The sequence below is a fragment of the Macrobrachium rosenbergii genome, chromosome 16 (assembly GCF_040412425.1).
Source record: "Macrobrachium rosenbergii isolate ZJJX-2024 chromosome 16, ASM4041242v1, whole genome shotgun sequence".
Lineage (NCBI taxonomy): Eukaryota > Metazoa > Arthropoda > Malacostraca > Decapoda > Palaemonidae > Macrobrachium > Macrobrachium rosenbergii.
Window position 1 is genome coordinate 1,201,136 of NC_089756.1, and position 19,626 is coordinate 1,220,761.

Here is a 19,626-nt window from a genome sequence, read left to right on the forward strand (position 1 = left end):
TTTTTATAACAGTTTACTGTCTACTGTGGAACATTCTCAAAAGCCACATGAAATACAAAATATTTTCATAAAATTAAGTTTCATATATTCTTACCAAGTGATTACATAGCTAATGTATCTACCTCAAATGGCAACTTTTTAGAATTTCGTGGTAGAGGTTCTTTTGTTTGTTATGTAGGTGACACCCCTCCCAGTACCGGGCAAAGAACGATTAACCAGCAGCCTTATTCAACTTGTTTGTGCCCTCATGTCCATAGAAGGGAGGAGGGCAGGCTTTGATTCTATAATTACTGTACTTGGTAAGTATATATGAAACTTAATTTTATTTTGAAAATATCATTTTTGTATAAGTAACTTACCAAGTAATTACATAGCTGAATCCCACATTGATGGAGGTGGAATACATGGACATATTCTACTCCAAAACATTAAAGCATGATAATGACTTTGAAATTGAAAAAACACCCAGCATTAAATGCAATGCTTGTTGTTTCCTTACGGGGTAAGAGAGTAAGAGAGCTACTGCAGGTGAATACTGCCTCTGGTTGATGCTCATCTTAACCTGTAGTGGCGTGGCTGTTGAGCCTTGGAGCGCCTCTACTTAAGTGGGAGCTTTGTAGCAGAGGATATGCCTGATAGCTAGCTAAGCATATAGTAAGGTGCCCTTGCCCTGGGCGCAGTACCAAGATTAAAAACCAGACAATGGTGTCACCTGCTCTGAGAACACTTGATAAAACCACAACCCATCCACTAATACTGGTGGATACTCCAGGCAACTTGTACCCCCAGGCTCCCCAAAACTCTAAAAAGAGTGCTTCCTATGATTTTTCACCTAATACAGGCGGTCCCCGGTTTACGACGGGGTTCCGTTCGCGCCGCTGTCAGTAACCGAAAAATCGTCAGAACCCAAAATCGCCGAAGCCGGAACATCGTCGAAAATCGTCAAAAATCATAAGAAAACCTTACTTTTAATGCTCTGGGTGCATTGAAAACGATGTAAACTGCATTATTATTGAGTTTTACATAAAAAAACCTTCAAATTATGATTATTCTGCCATTTTGGGGCCATATTTCTTCCGCCGGATCGGCGCATTTGACGCCGTCGAACCCCGAACATGCGTCGTAAGCCAGGAAATAATTTCTGATGAATATATTTGAAAAGCGTCGTAACCTCGGAACGTCGTAAGCCGGAACCGTTGTAAACCGGGGACTGCCTACCATGCCAGCCACCCAGAACGGACCCAAGGCACTGCAATCGTTAAACACTGTTTCTACTGACTTTAAATAGTCAGAAGCAAAAATGGACTTGCACCTCCAGTAGGTAGACTGGATAATGGAGGTCAAAGACATGTTACGTCTAAAAGCCAAGGAAGTAGATACCAATCTGATATCGTGCACTCTCACTTTAAAGTTTGGTAAAATGTACCCTAGATATGGGAATGTGCTTTTTTAATTAAATCTCTTGGGAAGAACGACAAGGTACTCTTTGAAAGAGAACAAGGTGAGTTCTGTAATGAACACCAAAGTTTATTACCTGGGCCCCTGATGTTATCTGTCTTATTCAGGTAGTATCTCAATGCTCTGACGAGACAGTATGCTCTCTTCTTCCCCTTGACTAAGAAATTCCATTAAGTTCTTCACAGTGAATGAGCGAGGCCAGGGTTTGGACAGGTCCTCATTCTTGGTCAGAAGGGTTAAGGTGAAGGAACAGATGGCATCCCCTTGAGAAATAACCCACTCTTTTGTCAATACAGGCAGTCCCCGGTTTACGACGGGGGCTCCGTTCCTACACCGCATCGTAAGCCGAAAAATCGTTGAAAATCATAAAAAATCCTAAGAAAACCTTACTATTAATGCTTTGGGTGTATTGAAAATGATGGAAACTGCATTTTTATTGAGTTTTTCATAAAAAAGAACTCCAAATTTTCATTATTCTGGCATTTTGGAGCCATATTTCTTCCGTTGGATCGGTATTGTAAGCATCGTAACCTCAGAACATGCATCGTAAAACCAGGAAATAATTTCTGATGAATACAGTATATTTGAAAGGCGTCGTAACTTCGGAATATTGTAAGCCGGACCCGTCATAACCCGGGGACTGCCTGCAGTTTGCATTTCGCTGATGCGCTTAGCCATAGGTAAGGCAAAGAGGAAGAGAGTTTTACGCAGCAGATTCTGAAGAGAAGCAGAGTGAAGGGGCTCAAAAGATGGGCCTGTCAGCCATTGCAGGACCACATCCAGATTCCTCGAGAACAAAGCCTTGTCCCTTTCATGTTCCATCATATCAAACAACTTTACCAGGTCTTTCAAGCCAGAGATCAATGAGTGATCCAGGTCTCTGTGCTTGAAAACAGAGCCAGTCATTGCCCGTTAGCCTGTAATGCTAGAGGATGGCAAGTTCTTGATATTCAGAAAAAGAAGAGAAAATCTGCAATTTGGGTCAAATTGGCCTCAGAAGATGAGACATTGCAGTTGTGGCACCACCATCGGAGGGCTGACCACTTGGTGTGATAGACGAGGCTAGAAGACTTCCTTCTGCACTTTGCAGCAGGCTCTGAAGCTTCCCTTGAAAAACCCTTCACTCTGACAAGCTTACAGACAGACTGGAGCCTGTCAGAATGAGTGGGCAACCCCTGGTGGTGTCTTATGAAGTGGGGTTGTCTTAGTAGCAATACTTTTGGGCAAACAATCTTTTGTAGTCCACCAACAGACGTAGGAGGTCCAGGAACCACTCCCTCAGAGGCCAAAACAGTGCTATGAGGGTTAAGGTCGTATTGTGATGCGCCTTGTACTTGTTCAATACTTCCCTGATCATGCTGAAGGGTGGGAAGGCATAACGGTCCTGATTTGACCAATCCTGTAACATGGCGTCTGTGGCCCATGTAAGAGGATCCGGGGCTGGCAAGCAAAACAGAGGAAGACGATGGTTTCTGGAGGTGGCAAACGGTCTGTCACTGACTTGCCCCACAACTTCCATGGGTCTAGACATACCAGGGGATCCAGGGTCCGCTTGGTGGGAAGGACCTGCTTTGATGGCTCAGCTCATCTGCCACCACTTTCAACTTTTATTGGATAAAGCGAGTGATAAGAGTAACCCATTTTGGTCTGCTCACAGCAGTAATTCTCTTGCGGCTTAACAGAGAGGAAAGGAATGGGTAACACCTTGTTGCGGATGTAAGCTAAGGCCGTGGCATCGTCTGCTTGCACCACGACTGTCTTGTTGTGGACTAGGTGCTGAACTGCCTTCAGCTCTCTTACACTGATATGTAAGTCGTGTTGTTCTGGAGTTCATATCCCCAAGACCTCTTGATTGTTTAGCAGGGCTCCTCAACCTATGTCCAAGGCATCAGAAAAGAAGTCTGGGTTGGGGTTCAGAGTATGAAGGGACTTTCTTTTCGACAGGCTTTCTTCTGATAGCCACCAGTGCAGGTCAGATTGTATCTCTGGGGTGATCAGATAAACCTGACTGTCTGGCTGTGTCTTCGTGTTCCAGCTGGCCTTCAGGTAAAACTGGAGTACTTTACCCAGTAGACTTGTTTATTGTTGAACCAAACAAGACGATGGGGTTAGAAAACTCCTGGACTGTTTGAAAGCAGCTATGTACCCCCTTGGGGGACAGAAAAACTGAAAAAGCCAGAGTTCAGTGTAATCCCCAGATAGAGGATTTTGTGAGAAGGGCTCAACTGGGACTTATGGACATTTATAAGAAGGCCCAGCTCCTGGGCCAGAAGAAGAATCTTGCGTGTGCCCTCCATGCACTTGTCCTTCAACGGCGATCGGAGAAGCCAGTTGTGATTCTACTTCCTTCAAATAAGTAAAGACTGACGTTGATTCCCACGAAGTGGAGCTATTTCAATAGCAGAGCCATGACTCAAGAGAACACTTGAGGGGCTGTTGAAAGACCAAAGCAGAGAGTCCAAAACGGGTAAATGTTGTCTTGGAAGACAAACCTGATACTTTTTGGAACTTGGATGAATGGGGATATGAAAGCAAGCATCTTGCATATCTAGGGTTACCATCTGGTTGCCCTGGTGAATGGATACAAGGACTGAGTGGTTTGTCTCCATCTTGAACTTTGTCTTCAAGGCAAGTGATTGAAGGTGCTTACATCGAGGACTGGTCTCCAATCCCCCAATGCCTTTGGTACCACAATGAGACGATATTAAACATCCCTCCGAGCTGGTGTCCTGATCTTCTGTGGCCCTTTTGTGTATGAGGGAGGAGACATCCTCCCACAGGGCTGCATGTCTCTCGGACCCTACTGAGTAAGCTGTGAGTGTTATGGGAGAGGTGACTAAGTAGGGGAGGGGCTCTTCGAGAATGGAATGACATAGCCCTCCTTTAAAACATTGATAATCCAGGGCTCTGCTCCTCTTATCAGCCACCTCTCCCAAAACTCTAGTAAGCTGGCTATTACAGGCACATGACAGACTTCCGGTTCACTTCCTATGTGGTTTGGAAGAGCTCTTCTTGATGGCTCCGGATGAAAAACGGACATTGAGCAGAACCTGAATGGCATCCGAGGTCTCCTTCTACGAAAAGGCAATTGCTGGAGGGGAGAGGTGGTCCTAGCTTGAAAAGAAGAGTCTAGATGTCGGGATGTCTAGATGGCTGTGTCAGCAAGTCTTGAGTCGTATTCATCTGTAAGTTTGATGCTATCTCTTTCTTGGCCAGTGCACCCACAACTCAATTCTGTGGATGTAAACATGATTTTGGCCGACGAGAACAGATCGACGAGATGAGCCAATAAAACTAGAGAAATCTCCTTGGGAGGAGGCAGCAACTCCCAAAGAGGGAGCCTACCCGGTCACATAGGACAAGTACCTCTTGCGTACAAGACGAGAAAGAGGAAAAACGAAAAATGCTTTACTCTGCTCTCTTTTGGTGGAAAGCCAGTCTTCTCTTCCTTAAAAGACAGAGGAGGATGAAAAGACCATCTTGAGGAGGCGTGTCCTGTCAGCCAGCTGGTTCCTTATTAAGAACATTGAGGCAGGTGAAGAAGGAGTACAGTAAACCCCCCATATTCGTGGGGGATGTGTGCCACACTCTTCCGCCCTGCAAATAGCTAAAATCTGCGAATACTTAAAACCCCTTTAAAAACACTTAGAACTACCTATTTTGATAGTTTAAACACAAGAAAAACCCTCTAGAAATGCTTATACCTGATTATTTTAATAGTTTTATCATAAACAGTGCATTTAGTCATGAAAATTATATGAAAATACAGTAATTAGTGAATATTTCTCAGTGAAAAATACTGCGAATGGGCGAATTTCCTGCGAATAATGGGTAGATACTTTCCACAGAGAAAGCTGCGAATATGTGAGTCTGTGAATCATGAGAATGCGAATAACGGGGGTTTGCTGTAGCTGGGACAGAAAAAGGGAGAAAATTTCGCCATCAAACACTGCAGCAGGGCAGCATATGCCTAAGGAGAAGCAGGTTCTGGTTGAATCTCCTCTACCGAGGAAAAAAGGACAGGTGGTCATCCTGAAGCAGAAGAAGCTTTCATAAGCAAGTACATAATCTGGGTCCACTGTTGTTTTTATAAGAAATAGAACAATTTATCATAATATAACTCATAACATAAGTAATAGGACGAAAAAAGGAGATGGGCATCCGGGAGCAGGTGCTGCTGGGGGCTCAGGAGCAGGCACTGGGCACTCAGGTGAGGTCACCTGTCACATAAGAGCAGGTGCCAGGCACTCAGGAGCAGGTGCCGGGTGCTTTGGAGCGGACGCTGGGCGCTTGGGAGTGGGCGCTTAGGTGAGATGGTCTCCGGACTGTTCCAGGAAGACACAGGTGGGCACTGATGGACAGGGATAGGAACAGAAGGGACCAAGGAGAAACTATTAAGATGGTCTGGGACTGCTCGGAGTCTGCTTATACAGGCAGTCCCTGGTTATTGGTGGGGGTTTCGTCCCGACAGTGTGATGATAACCAAAAATTGCCGACAACCGAAAATCAGCGATAATAGCACCAATCCCGGTTATTGGCGCCGATAACTGGGGACTTTTGGCGCCAATAACCAGGGATCAGCACATATCAGTGCCGACAATCCAGTTATCGTTGTCGCTAGACAAGCCCCGTAAAATCGAATTACCAATAACGGGACTACCAGTACTGATTGACAGGCAAGAGTGTCTGGACACTGGGCATGGTCTTCAGAAGGGCGCTTAAGGGGCCGGGAAGAGTCCAGATAACGTTGTGGCCTTTCTTGTCCACCCTGTAGTCATCTGAATAGCTGGAGGACAATGGAGGTATCTCCTTGGACAAGCCTTTCCATTTATAATAGACAACTACCCGTGGCAAACCCCATCTGCCTCCTTTGGAATTTGATATGTCTTCTCTCAGGTTTGGGGGAGCAGGACAGGGACCTCGGCCTAGGCAAACTGACGTGACTGATAGTGATTCCTTCACTTGCACTCCTTGGACAAGCCTTTCCAGTGGCTGTCTGCCAACACCTGGGAGTGGACCACAGGTGTGGCTGATGGGGCAACTACCCGTGGGCAAACCCCATCAGCCTCCCTTGTACTTTTGGTATGTCTTCTCCCGGGTTTTGGGGAGCAGGACAGGGACCTCGGTCTATGAGAACCAACGGGATGGGCAGCCATCTCTTCCACTTCACTTTCACAATCACTTTGCACTTCCTCTGCGAACACTTTCTTTATAACCATTTCGAGAGTCTTCAAATCAGCGGCAGTACATACTACTGTACTAGTTTAAGCTTTGTATCAAATCTAGACTTGAGACTTGCGATGGTATTAGGACCGGAAGCATGGGAGCCAGGCAAGGGAGGAGAAGGTTGTCTAGTAGGAGGGCAAGCACAGTAGTAATAGGAGAAGGGAGAATAACAGAGCTAACCTCTAAACTAGCTTTTGGTGTAGGCTGGTCTCTAAACTTTAAAAGCACTTTCCAGCATTAGAAGCTGGTTTACTCTTTCTATCTCTCTCTTTACATGTTTATGAACATTACATTCTTGCCCCCTATACTTAGCACAGATCGTATGAGGAAAGTAACAAGCTTTAGTAAGTCTCGACTTGCAGCCTAACTCGGCAAAGTAGCGAATACCAGAATATTGACATAATTCTAATAATTCACTGAAAACTAGTAAAAACTGCAAAAAATAAATTGCCTAAGCACTGTGTAGCATAAGTGCAACCAAAACAAAACAGTTGTACTTCATCAAACACGAATATACTACAGGTAATAAAAAAAAAGCTGCTGCAAATGGCACGATATGTTTACATAATCAACAGAAACAAATTGAATATGGTTGCTGGTTGTTCCTTCTTTTCCCGGTAGTGGGCAGGGTGTCGCCTACATAATAAACAAAAGAAGTGTTACTGCAAAATTTAAAAAGTTGCCGCGCGAGGTAGATACATTAGCTATGTGCTCACTTGGTAAGTTACTTAAATGAAACTGAAGTTTTATGTAAGCCCAAATTGTGTGGTCCATGTCGGGTCACACAAAATCACTGATCCCAGTCTAAAAACCCCAGTTTTTACATCATGCTCGGCCTTTGCAGAGGACATACCTCTTCCCTTGAGCTGAGTACAGGCCTATTGCTTACTGTAATTTGTGATTATCATCAAAATTAATGTTTGTAAATGCTTATTTGTGTAATGCCTCCACCATACATTTACAATGATAGCTGCTGCTTGTTTGGTAAGGCTTGCTTATAGAGTAATAGTTTTTATACAGTTATTTTATCATCTTTGTTTTCAAATTTATGTTTACTTTATACTGTACCCCAATAAAGTACTGTGGCTTTGCTCATGTTTGGTTCAGAGGAGACACAAATTTGTCTCCACTTTGGTCAGGTCCTCATTTACTATCTTACCCCAGAGTACAGATTGACCCCAGCTTATAACCTACCCAACAACTGTCCTGCTGCATTTACAGGCAGTCCATGGTTATTGGCGGAGTTCCGTTCCCGACAGTGCGACGATAACTGAAAATCGGCAACAACCGAAAATCGGCGATAATAACGACAATCCTCGGTTATCAGCGCTGATAAATGGGGATCAGCGCCGCCGATAACCGAGAATCAGCGCCAATAACCGGAGATTGGCGCCGATAACTGGAAATCGGTGTCGAAAATCCGGTTATCGTCGTCGCTAGACAAGCGCCGTAAAACCAGATCGCTGATAACCGGTGACTGCCTGTATATGATAAAATTTCTGAGAAATGAATAAAAACACGTATAAGTAACTTACCAAGTAATTACATAGCTATAGTTTCAACTCACACAGCAGCTTAAATTTTAAAATCGCAGTAGCGCTTCTATTGTTTTCGTGTAGGTGAGTAGCCCCACCCACTATCGGGAAACAAGAGGAACAACGCAGCTGAAGAGCTAAATTTGTTTCTGCCTGCTTCCAACTGAACATCAGTTGTATGCAGCAGCTTATTTTGACTTCTCATCGCATTTTGGTTGATATTTCTCCAAGATTTTGTGAAGTATTCTTACCTTTGGTAGCTGTAGAGCTAGGTAGTGTTAGTTTAGGTTTTTTAAACCTGTTTTCTCCTGATTATGTCAGACTCTAGTTCCTCTAGTGTTTGCTATTGCAGTGAAGGCTGCAAGACGAGATTGACTAAAGCTTCTTACGATTCTCACACTATTTGTATCAATTGTAGAGGACAAGTGTGCAGGAAAGATTTGACTTGTGATGAATGCAGGGACTGGGATGAAAGGAAATGGAAGGTTTTAAGATCCCATTTGGATAAGCCTGCTTCTAGAGCCGAAAGTAGGGCTTTAGCTAGCATAGAATCTATGCCTAAGGTTAGTATGGTAGATAATGTGCCTGTTCTCTCTTCTTCTGTGTCTGTCATGTCTCCCATCACCAGCCCTCATACTATACCACCTACTCCTTTGCCTGGCTCTCATGCTTCTGACCCCAATCCCATTGCCAGTCTTGAATCCAGATTTGACCAAAAAATCAGTCTGGTAGTGAATACCGTTTCAGAATTAGGGGCATCCCTAGAAGTCCTAATGGACAAAGTGTTTGTTGACAAAGTGCCTAGTGACAGTGCAGTATTAGTGGAGGAGGTGCCTACTCATCCCGCCAATTCTCCTAGACAAAGGTCCCTGTCATACTCTAAACCTGGGAGGAGTCATACCAGAGGTTCAAGGGAGGTTGGTGGGGTTTGCCCACAAGTAGGCGTCCCCTCAGTCGAGTCTGTTGATCAGCACCAGGCCTTGGCAGACAGCCATTGGAAAGGCTTCCATGTGGAAGTGCTCAATTGCCCTCCATTTCTGAGGATTCCAGCCCTGACAAGAGGCACCAATGGCACTTTCCGGACGAGTCTCGGCTTTTAAAGAGGCACGCAGCTGATGCTGACTACTCTTCTCCGCTGCCCTGTAAGCAGTTCAAAGACCCCTTCGCCGCCCCTAGCCTTCATGCAGCGCATGGGACAGTCCTGAGCGTTTTTCTCCTGAGTGCCCATTTGTAGAGAACCAGTATTTGGTGCCCAAGAGCCCCTCTAGTTCTTTGAAGTGCCTGTCATCTTGCAAGTGCCCATCTGCGTCTCCCAAGCGCCTGGCGCCAGCATTTGGCACCAGCGTTTGGCACCAGCCTTCAAGCTCCTAACACCAGCTTCAGTGTGCCCAGCGCCACCTCCTCAACTGACTGCTGCATGATCCATCTTTGGCCCCCATTCAGCGCCAACTTAGTGACATTTTGGGCTTACTTCAGAAAGCTCCTTAACAGCTAAGGCTCCTTCACTGTCCCCAGTCTCATCAGACGATGAGAACTTAGACCATGAACCTGTTCCCACAGCGTACGCGGCTCCTCTGAAGTGCTTTCTGACAAGCTTTCTTAAGTTTTTAACTCCAGGAGCCCTGGTCTCCCCTGCCTCAACTTTCATGATGAGAAACCAGCCTGATAATAGTACCAGGCTCCCCAAGATGGTCCTTTCCTCCTCTTCAAGGAAGGCTTTTGAACAAAGTCAGAGTTTGGCTCTTGGAGAAGAGAGAGCAAGGAAATGCTGTTTTCAGTTTTCCTCCCTCTTGACTTTCCCATAGGAGGTATCTATCCTACGCCACTGGAGAAGCTCCTTCTTTGGGAGTCACTGCCTCCTCCCAGGGAGACTTTTCCGGTCTCTTCGATTCAGCACGTCGATCAGCCTTCTCGTTGGCAAAGATTATGTTCTCATTGACAGAACTTGATCATCTGGTCAGGAACGTATTAAAAGTCTTTGAAGTTTTCAGCTTTTTTAGACTGGACGATAGGATCCCTCCCCAAGATCAAGGACTGCGGTGTACACTCAGCAAGGAAAGTGAGGATACAGTTTTCATTAGATTTCATTCATCGAATTTTAATTTTTTTCTTACAGAAAACACATAATCTCAGTAAATTTACTCTAGAATATGAAAATACAGTGCAAATTATATCATATATGTTAAATCTGCAAAACAAAAATGTTCAGATACTTAAAAACACCATGCATGTCTGAAGTAATCAGAATTTCTCAGATGACTTCGTTCATAGAGATCTAAAAGATAGTGTGTAGATATCTCGGTGTAGTACTGTTTATCAGAACGGCAGTATTTACTTGTTTTCTGTTATGAACAGGCTTATTATTCCATCATCATGCGAGGTAATGATAATTTCTTTAATTTTTACACATTCATATTTGTATTTCACGGTGTTAAAAGTCAGCTGGAATTAATGGCAGTAAATGTTGTGACAGCTAGGTTAGATTGACCAAATCTATTTAAATCCGCAAGAGTGTTCTCTATGATGTGAGGAGCAGCGCAAGTACTTCGGCAGGAAAACACAAGTAACTGGATGTTTCTTGACATTGCCATAGTTTCTCTCTCTCTCTCTCTCTCTCTCTCTCTCTCTCTCTCTCTCTCTCTCTCTCTCTCTCTCTCTCTCTCTCTCTCTCTCCATTGCTAAAACATACTATAAAAATGTAGTATTGCTCAATCTCTTAAAAAAAAAGAAACGAAATGAGTAGCTCTACATATAGGCCTAGGCTTACGCAGCAGCAGACTCTCTCTCTCTCTCTCTCTCTCATCATAACATTGCATTCGTTCCTTTATTGTGCCCCACGTTTTTCGTTGGATATTGCTCAGATTTAACTCTTGATTTCATTATGGAAGATCGCATTTCCGATTATGCAAGCATTCCGTTCATTGTTGTGTCATAAATTCATTTGTATAAGTTACTTGGTAGGTTATGTCGAAAAATGTTTATTTTGCTCAGAACTGTCGCTGCAAATTACAACTTGAACGAATACTGTGAAGCTTACTACTACATTTAAGTATCAATGATTTCAGATTCGTAGAGTATGACTGAAAGTTATAGGAGGTCAAGCATTATTGAGCAATATATGTCCGAAAATTTAAAAAAACTGTATCCTAACTTTCCTTGCCGAGTGTACATCAGATGGCTTGGCATCTTGTCTTGTGCAGACAGAGTCATCAGGGACAGCTTCCTGGAACTTGCTGCTGTTTTCTCTCTGGGGGCCTCAAGAATAAGAGCTTTGGTGTTCCTTCACTATGAAGGAAGTTACTTCTACCCAGAAGTCAGCTCATCTCTTCTCTCCCTTGGACCATCACCATCTCTTTCCCCAGTCCATAGTAAAGGAAATAGTTATGGACCTCCAGAAGAAATCGATGCAGGATCTTGTGGCACAGTCAACTAAACGACCTGAAGAGTCGGTCTTGTTTGGCATCAAGTCAGTCTCCCCACTCCAGCCACAGCCTTTTTGTGGGAGCAGACAGAGACTGTAGTCTAGACCTCGATCAAACGTACATTTCTCGGCCAGGACTATCAAGAGGACCTCCACCAAGCCTTCCTCCAGGTAGTGAAGACTCAGTCCTCCGTGCACCAGTAGGAGCCAGACTTCTCCATTTTTGGGAAAAATGGAAGGTCAGAGGAGCAGAGCAATGGATAGTCAAGATTCTGAAAGAGGGCTACTCCTTTCCCTTCAGGGAAACCCCTCCCCCCCTTAAGTCACTACACCCATCATATTGACAGCTTACTCAGTAGGCTCAGAGGTTTTTGGCCCTTTCAGAAGAAGTTTCATTCCTCCTCAGGAAGAGAGCTGTAGAGGTGGTCGAGGATATCAACGCAAAGGGTTTTTACAACTGTGTTTGTAGCCCCCAAGTCATCGGGGGTTTGGAGACCTGTCCTCAATGTCAGTACTTTAAATCTCTTCGTCCAAAAGGTTAATTCAAGATGGAGACAAACCATTCAGTCCTGTCATCTATTCACCAGGGCGAATGATCACTATCGATATGCAGGACGCCTACTTCCATGTCTCCTTCCATCCGGATTCCATGAAGTACCTCAGGTTTGTCATCCAGGACAGAGTTTTTCAGTTTTGAGCTCTGTGCTTCGGCCTCTCTACAACTCTGCAAACTTTTACTCGAGTCCTCGCTCCTTTCATGAAGTGGCTCCACCTTATTGGAATAAATATCTCCCTGTATCTGGATGACTGGCTTCTTCGGTCCCCTTTGAAGGAGAAGTGCATGGAGGACCTACAGAAGACCCTTCTCCTTGCTCAAGATTTAGGATTACTTGTCAATCTTCAAAAGTCCCAGCTGACTCTGACTCAGGAGATTCTTTATTTGGGGATGACGATCAACCCTCGGAATTTTTGGGCTTTTCCGTCCCCCAAGAGAGTCAAGTCCTGCCTTCAGATGGTATGTAGATTTCTCTCTCTCCCGTCTTGTTTGGCCAAGCAGTGGATGGGCCGTTTAGGGACTCGCTTCCACCGAGCAGTTCGTCAGGTTGGGAAGAATCCATCTGAGAGTTCTGCAATTCTTCCTGAGAGCCAGCTGGGACAGGAAAACTCATCCTGACTCTGTTGTTTTTCCCATAACTCCGGAAATCAAGACATACCTGCAATGATGGCTGTGCAAAGAAAGACTTTCGGAGGGAGAATCGCTCCTTCCTCTGAGCCCCGGCCTAGACGCATCAGATCTAGGTCGGGGAGCCCTTCTGGGGAACATGGAAGCTTTCGGGACATGGTCCCTGGAATGGAAGAATCTCCACATCAACTTCAGGGAATTGAAGGCGATCCATTTAGGCCTACAATCCTTCTTGACCATGCCTTTCAACAAGACAGTGGTGGTCCACTCGGACAACACCACAGCTCTGTCTCACATCAAGAAGCAGGGCGGGACTCACTCCTTCTCCCTCTGCAAGGCAACTAGGGACCTCTTTCTTTGGGCAGAGCAGAATCGTACCAAGATTGTCACTCGCTTCATACAAGGGAAGTTGAACGTACTGGCAGATGAACTGAGCCGTCGCAAACAGGTCCTTCCCATAGAATGGACCCTTGATTCATTGATATGCATCGACCTGTGGAAGCTGTGGGAAAAAACAGCTCTAGACCTATTTGCAACGTCGAAAAATCATCGACTTCCTCTGTTCTGTTCTCAGGCCCCCAGACCCTCCGGTATGGGCGACAGACGGCATTCTCCAGAACTGGTCAAACTTAGACCTACTGTATATGCATTCTGGCCATTCAGCATGGTCAGGGGAGTCCTAAACAAATTCCAGATGCATCACAACATGTCAGTGACTCTAGTAGCTCCATTCTGGCCTCCGAAGGAATGGTTCCCGGACCTTCTCAGACTTCTAGTAGACTTCCTGAGGCTCCTTTCACAAAGACCAGATCTTCTCAGACAGCCTCACTACAGGTGTCGGGCTCCTTCCACAAAGACCAGGTCTTCTCAAACAGCCTCACTTCAAGCATTTGCACCGAGGTCTATCCGCTCTGGCCCTGACAGGCTTCAGACTGTCAGGAAGCTCATCAGAGCGAAAGGATTTTCAAGATCAGCTGCAGAAGCTATTGCAAGATGCAGACCTCAGTCTTCTTGCAAGGTGTACTAGGCCAAGTGGACAGTTTTCTGTAGCTGGTGTAGAAGACATAATGTCTCGTCTTCTCAGACGACCGTGACTCAGATCGCAGATTTTCTGTTACAGTAAACCCCCCATATTTGCGTTCTCATGATTCGCAAACTCACAGATTCACAAGATTTTCTGTGGAACATATCTATAAATTATTCACACTGTTTCACTGGGAAATATTCACTAATTAGTGTATTTTGATGTTTTCATGACTAAATATATTTTTGTATGATAAAAAAATTATTTGCTAATTTACAAATACTATATTAATAATAATAATAATAATAATAATAATAATAATAATAATAATAATACTGTAATAATAATAATATCATAATAATAATAATACTGTAAGATCAAATATTACGTAACTCAAAGAGAGAGAGAAACTCGTTTTCTCCCCTCCATTCAGGACGGACCCGACCCCATTAAAGCAAAGATAGATGCTCAGAATTGATACTGTTGAAATATTAAAATTATATTAACCCTTTAACGCCGAAGCCCTATTTACAAAAACGTCTCCCGTATGCCGGCGGCGTTCGGTGAGTTAGTGCCGAAGTGGAAAAAAAGTTTTTTTCAAAAAATCACAGCACGCTTAGTTTTTAAGATTAAGAGTTAATTTTTGGCTCATTTTTTTTTGTCATTGCCTGAAGTTTAGTATGCAACCATCAGAAATGAAAAAAAAATATCATTATCATATATAAATATTGGAATATATGACAGCGAAAAAAAAAACTCGTATATAATTGTATACAAATCGCGCTGTAAGCAAAACGGTTAAAGCTAATGAGTTAATTTTTTTTAGTTGTATTGTACACTAAATTGCGATGATTTTGGTACATAACAAATTTTAAAACGATCAAACCAACACAGAGAAAATATTATCACAAAACGATTCATGAATTAACGTAGCGGACGTAAAAAATGTTTTTTTTCAAAAATTCACCATAAATCGAAATATTGTGCTAGAGACTTCCTGTTTGTTGAAAAATGAAGCTAATTGATTGAATATTACTAGACTGTAAGTGTTTTAGCTTACAATTGCAGTTTTCGACCATTTCAGTCGAGTTAAAGTTGACCAAAAGTCGAATTTTTTCTATTTATCATGATTTATATGGAAATATTTCAAAACTGATAAAAGCTAAAACCATGAGTTATTTTTTGTTGTATTGTACATGAAATTGCACACATTTTCATATATAAAACTTTATGTAACGACTAATATAAAGTGGTGCAAATATTACGACAACGAGACGAAAGAATTTCTGAGATGTTCGGCCGAGTTACCACGCAGACATAAGGAAAATATTTTTTTAAAAAATTCACCATAAATCGAAATATTGTGCTAGAGATTTCCAATTTATTGCAAAATGAAGTTAAACGATTGAATATTACTAGAATGTAAGAGTTTTAGCTTACAATTGCGTTTTTTTACCATTTCGGTTTAGTTAAAGTTGACTGAAGCTTGAAATTTTGGCAGTTATCGTGATTTATGTGAAAATATTTCAAAACTGATAAAAGCTACAACCATGAGATATTTTCTGTTGTATTCTACATGAAATTGCGCACATTTTCATATATAAAAGTTTATGTAACGACTAATGTAAACGATGCAAACATTACGACAACATGACGAAAGAATTTCTGAGATGTTGGCCGAGTTATCACAGCGCAGAGACGTAAGGAAAAAATTTTTTTCAGAAATTCACCATAAATCGAAATATTGTGCTAGAGACTTTCAGTTTGTTGCAAAATGAAGGTACATGATTGAATATTACTAGAATGTAAGAGTTTTAGCTTATAATTGCGTTTTTACCATTTCGGTCGAAAGTTAAAGTTGACCGAAGGTTGAAATTTTGGCAGTTATCGTGATTTATATGAAAATATTTCAAAATTGATAAAAGCTACAACCATGAGTTATTTTCTGTTGTATTCTACATGAAATTGCGCACATTTCCATATATAAAACTTTATGTAACGACTAATATAAAACAGTGCAAACATTACGACAACGTGATTTAAAGAATTTCTGGCGGGACGTAAGGAAAAAGTTTTTTCAGAAATTCACCATAAATCGAAATATTGTGCTGAGACTTCCAATTGGTTGCAAAATGAAGGTAAATGATTGAATATTACTAGATCGTAAGATTTTTAGCTTAAAATTGCGTTTTTTACCATTTCGGTCGAAGTCAAAGTTGACCGAAGGTTGAAATTTTGGCAGTTATCGTGGTTTATATGAAAATATTTCCAAACTGATAAAGCTACAACCATGGGTTGTATTTTCTGCTGTATTGTACATGAATTTGCACACATTTTCATATATAAAACTTTATGTAACGGCTAATATAGAACAGTGCAAAAATTACGACAAAATGACGAAAGAATTTATGAAATTTTCGGCTGAGGTACCGCCGTGCGTAAGAAAGTTTTTTTCAAAAATTCACCATAAATCGAAATATTGTGCTAGAGACTTCCAATTTGTTGCAAAATGAAGGTACATGATTGAATATTACTAGAATGTAAGAGTTTTAGCTTAAAATTGCGTTTTTCGACCACTTCGGTCGAGTCAAAGTTGACCAAAGGTTGAAATTTTTTGTAGTCGACGTACAGTACGTCCACTCGGCACCCAACAGACAATTTTAGTCGACGTATGATACGTCCAATAGGCGTTTAAGGGTTAAAGTACTATTGAAATTATATTAAAATATATAATTGTTTCAGGATGATAGTATAAGCATTTTTAGAGGGTACATTTTATGATAATGATTTATGGTACTTACTAATCAGATATTAATATTAAGTTTAATAAGATTAAATAATAACATTAAATAAAAATAGCCTGAAAAACTCTCTCTCTCTCTCTCTCTCTCTCTCTCTCTCTCTCTCTCTCTCTCTCTTTAGATGAGAGAATTTTTCCGACACGTAATATGTACGTGTTTCTTTTGTATGATAAATAAATTATTTACCTAATAAGTACTAATTTTCAAATATTAAGATTAATAAAATTAAATAATAATAATAATAATAATAATAATAATAATAATAATAATAATAATAATAATAATAATAATATATTTATCATGCATTTGTGTAGTAAATTTTTTAACATTTTAAACAAACAAATACTGATTCCCAGTCTTTTTTATCCTTGGCTTGAGAAAGGAGGGGGGAGGGTGAATGTCAATTTACATGACAGTTTGACATATTGGTCAGAGGGGAAGGAGTGTTGCCTGCAGAAGCTCAAAGATTTCAATCTTGATAATAAAGACCGTTAGGTTTCCTCTCTCTCTCTCACCTCTCTCTCTCTGAGCCTAACTCTCTCTCTCTCTCTCTTCTCTCTCTCTCTCTCTCTCTCTCTCTCTCTCAGAAAAAGGTACTGTTTGTGTGTGTGTGTGTGTTCATAGTGTTTTAAAAATGTGTAGTAAAGGGATTTTGACAAAGGAAAAATCTATTTCTGAGGGAGGACCTGTGTCACCCGGTGAAATGTCCCTTGAGCACACATTTCTAGGTATAAATATTGCTAAATATACCAGAGAAAGAAAGCCAACGGGAATGCTGAGGTTACTACCCTCAGAGCGATCACCTATTATGTAACAGGTGTCGGTATAGAGTAGGGTGAGTGAATATGTCCACTACCACAGGACCTAACTCTGTAGAATGTCCCAATGTCATAACCCCTGGTTTGAGAAGAGCCGTTCCAACGGGCAACTCACCATGCCTGTACCTGACAACCTGAGCGCCACCTACCCTCATTCCAGGTTAGCACCCACACAACTAGCTTGGTATGCCTACTAGGGGGAAATTGAATAACCTGGGAAAATAAGACACAGGTCCTCCTCAGAAATAGATTTTTCCTTTGTCAAAATCCTTTTTCTGAGCTTCGGACCTGTGTCAGCCGGTGAAATTGTATCAGAGAATCATACCAAGCAAGGTGAAAGATTATAAGTGACAAATAAAACGTAGAGATAAATAAAGGCATCATTACTTAAGCCTAATTTAATTATCTCAGCAGCAGAGAAATATAAGTTAAACATTAAATTTAAGACTAAGAATCTTTGTGGACAAAACAAGGTTCTGAACAGATAGTATCAAAACTTAAGGTAACCATAAAACATAGACAATTAACAACTTAAACTTAAGACTAACACAAAGAAAATTTACAAATCCACTTAAACCTAACACTGCAAAACAGGTACAATTATATAAATAAACTAGGGCCAGGATGTGAAGCATGATGCCCAGAGAAGATGGCAGGAAAGCAAATGAGGCAGGCAGGCGGGAGGGGAATGGGGAAAGACTAATTAGGAGGAGGGATAATACTTCCTGCAGCCACTGTAGGGGAACTTCAGAGCTTCCAGTGATTTAAGATAGTGGCGCTTAAACACTGATGGAGATTTCCAACCCGTATACTTTTTAGGTCATCAAAATTCATATTGTAGAAATAGTTTGTGGAGGTTGCCACTGCTATCGATATCATGTACCTTTGTACTGAATCTGGGTTAGCTTGTTTAATAAAATATAAAATCTGTTGTCTGATAGCTTTTAAGGAAAGTGTCCACCTTTTCCCTGATAAAAGAGGACCAGACAAAACCTGAGAAGTTCTCCTTAAGTAAGCCCTCAGTGTAGTGACTGGGAACAAGGATGGATCCTGTGGAAGAGGAACAACCTTCCAAGGACACCACCATCCTGAAGGTCTTCATTCTTTGCTAGGAAACTTTGGTCTGGGGAAAGAAGAACTTCTCCTGACGGAGGAAATCTACATGATTAACACCTCAGAGAGAGCGGACAGTTCCGATATCCTAGCACCTGAAGCTAAGCTAATTAGGAACAACGTCTTCCTTAACAGACTCAAATATGAACAGTTATCATTATCAGTTTCTGATGCTAGTTTCAAACATCGTTAAGAAACCAAGAAACAGTGTGAGGACGGGTTGCTGGTCTCAGACGAGCACATGCCTTTGGGATTGGTGAAAAGTATGAGTCTGTTAGGTCAATGTTGAAGCCATGCAAAAACACTTTCTTCAAGGCTGACTTAGCTGTGGTAATTGTAGCCTCGGCTAGACTTTTTCAAACAATGACCTAAAGAAAGAGATTGCCAAACCAGCGGTCATAACCTGAGCTTCAGAATGTTTAAGGAAAGATGCCAGTTTTTTAACTGCTGAATCGTACTGCCTGAGAGTAGATTCTCTTTTATCTGATTCCAAGAACAGAGTGTTAACTAATAATATCCGCCCCTCTCTGAACTGTCTAATTGTCAATAAAGTCCACAAAGCCAGGGCATTCAGGATTCTTGAGAAGCTGACACAGTTGCGTTTGTACTACTTGTGTCAGTTTGGGTCTGGGTAACAGAGATGACACTTGAATTTCAGCTCCAGCAGAAGAGGGTACCAGCTGCTCTTCGGCCAATTGGGAGCTACCAGAGCCACCTGCCCCTTGAAAGACCTGAGTTTGTGCTAGAGCTAATCGTCTTGGTATCCTGTCATCTTGCAGAAGCTTCCCCAAGGGTCAGCTTTGCCTTCATTCTCGTCATGGAGAATGGAGGAGGTCTGCTTCCAGTCCTCCATCCTTCTTTCCCCTTTGAAGGATGGGGAAAGATTTAGGCTAATGCTTGACTGACAAGGAACCTTCGAATATGCTTCCATATTCTCCTCGCATCATGTGTCTACTCACAGATACACCGATCAAGGAATAGGCACACACCTGTAAGACTGTTGTCTGTAAGGTGTGTGACCGAGATGATAAATACCTTCTCATCAAC

At 42.2% G+C, this 19,626-nt stretch overlaps 1 protein-coding gene across 1 annotated transcript in view; it reads left to right on the forward strand.

Moving 5' to 3' along the window:
• Positions 1-19,626, forward strand: part of LOC136847042 (activating signal cointegrator 1 complex subunit 1-like) — a 193,257-nt gene that overhangs the window by 62,832 nt on the left and 110,799 nt on the right. The gene's annotated exons all lie outside the window — the stretch shown is intronic.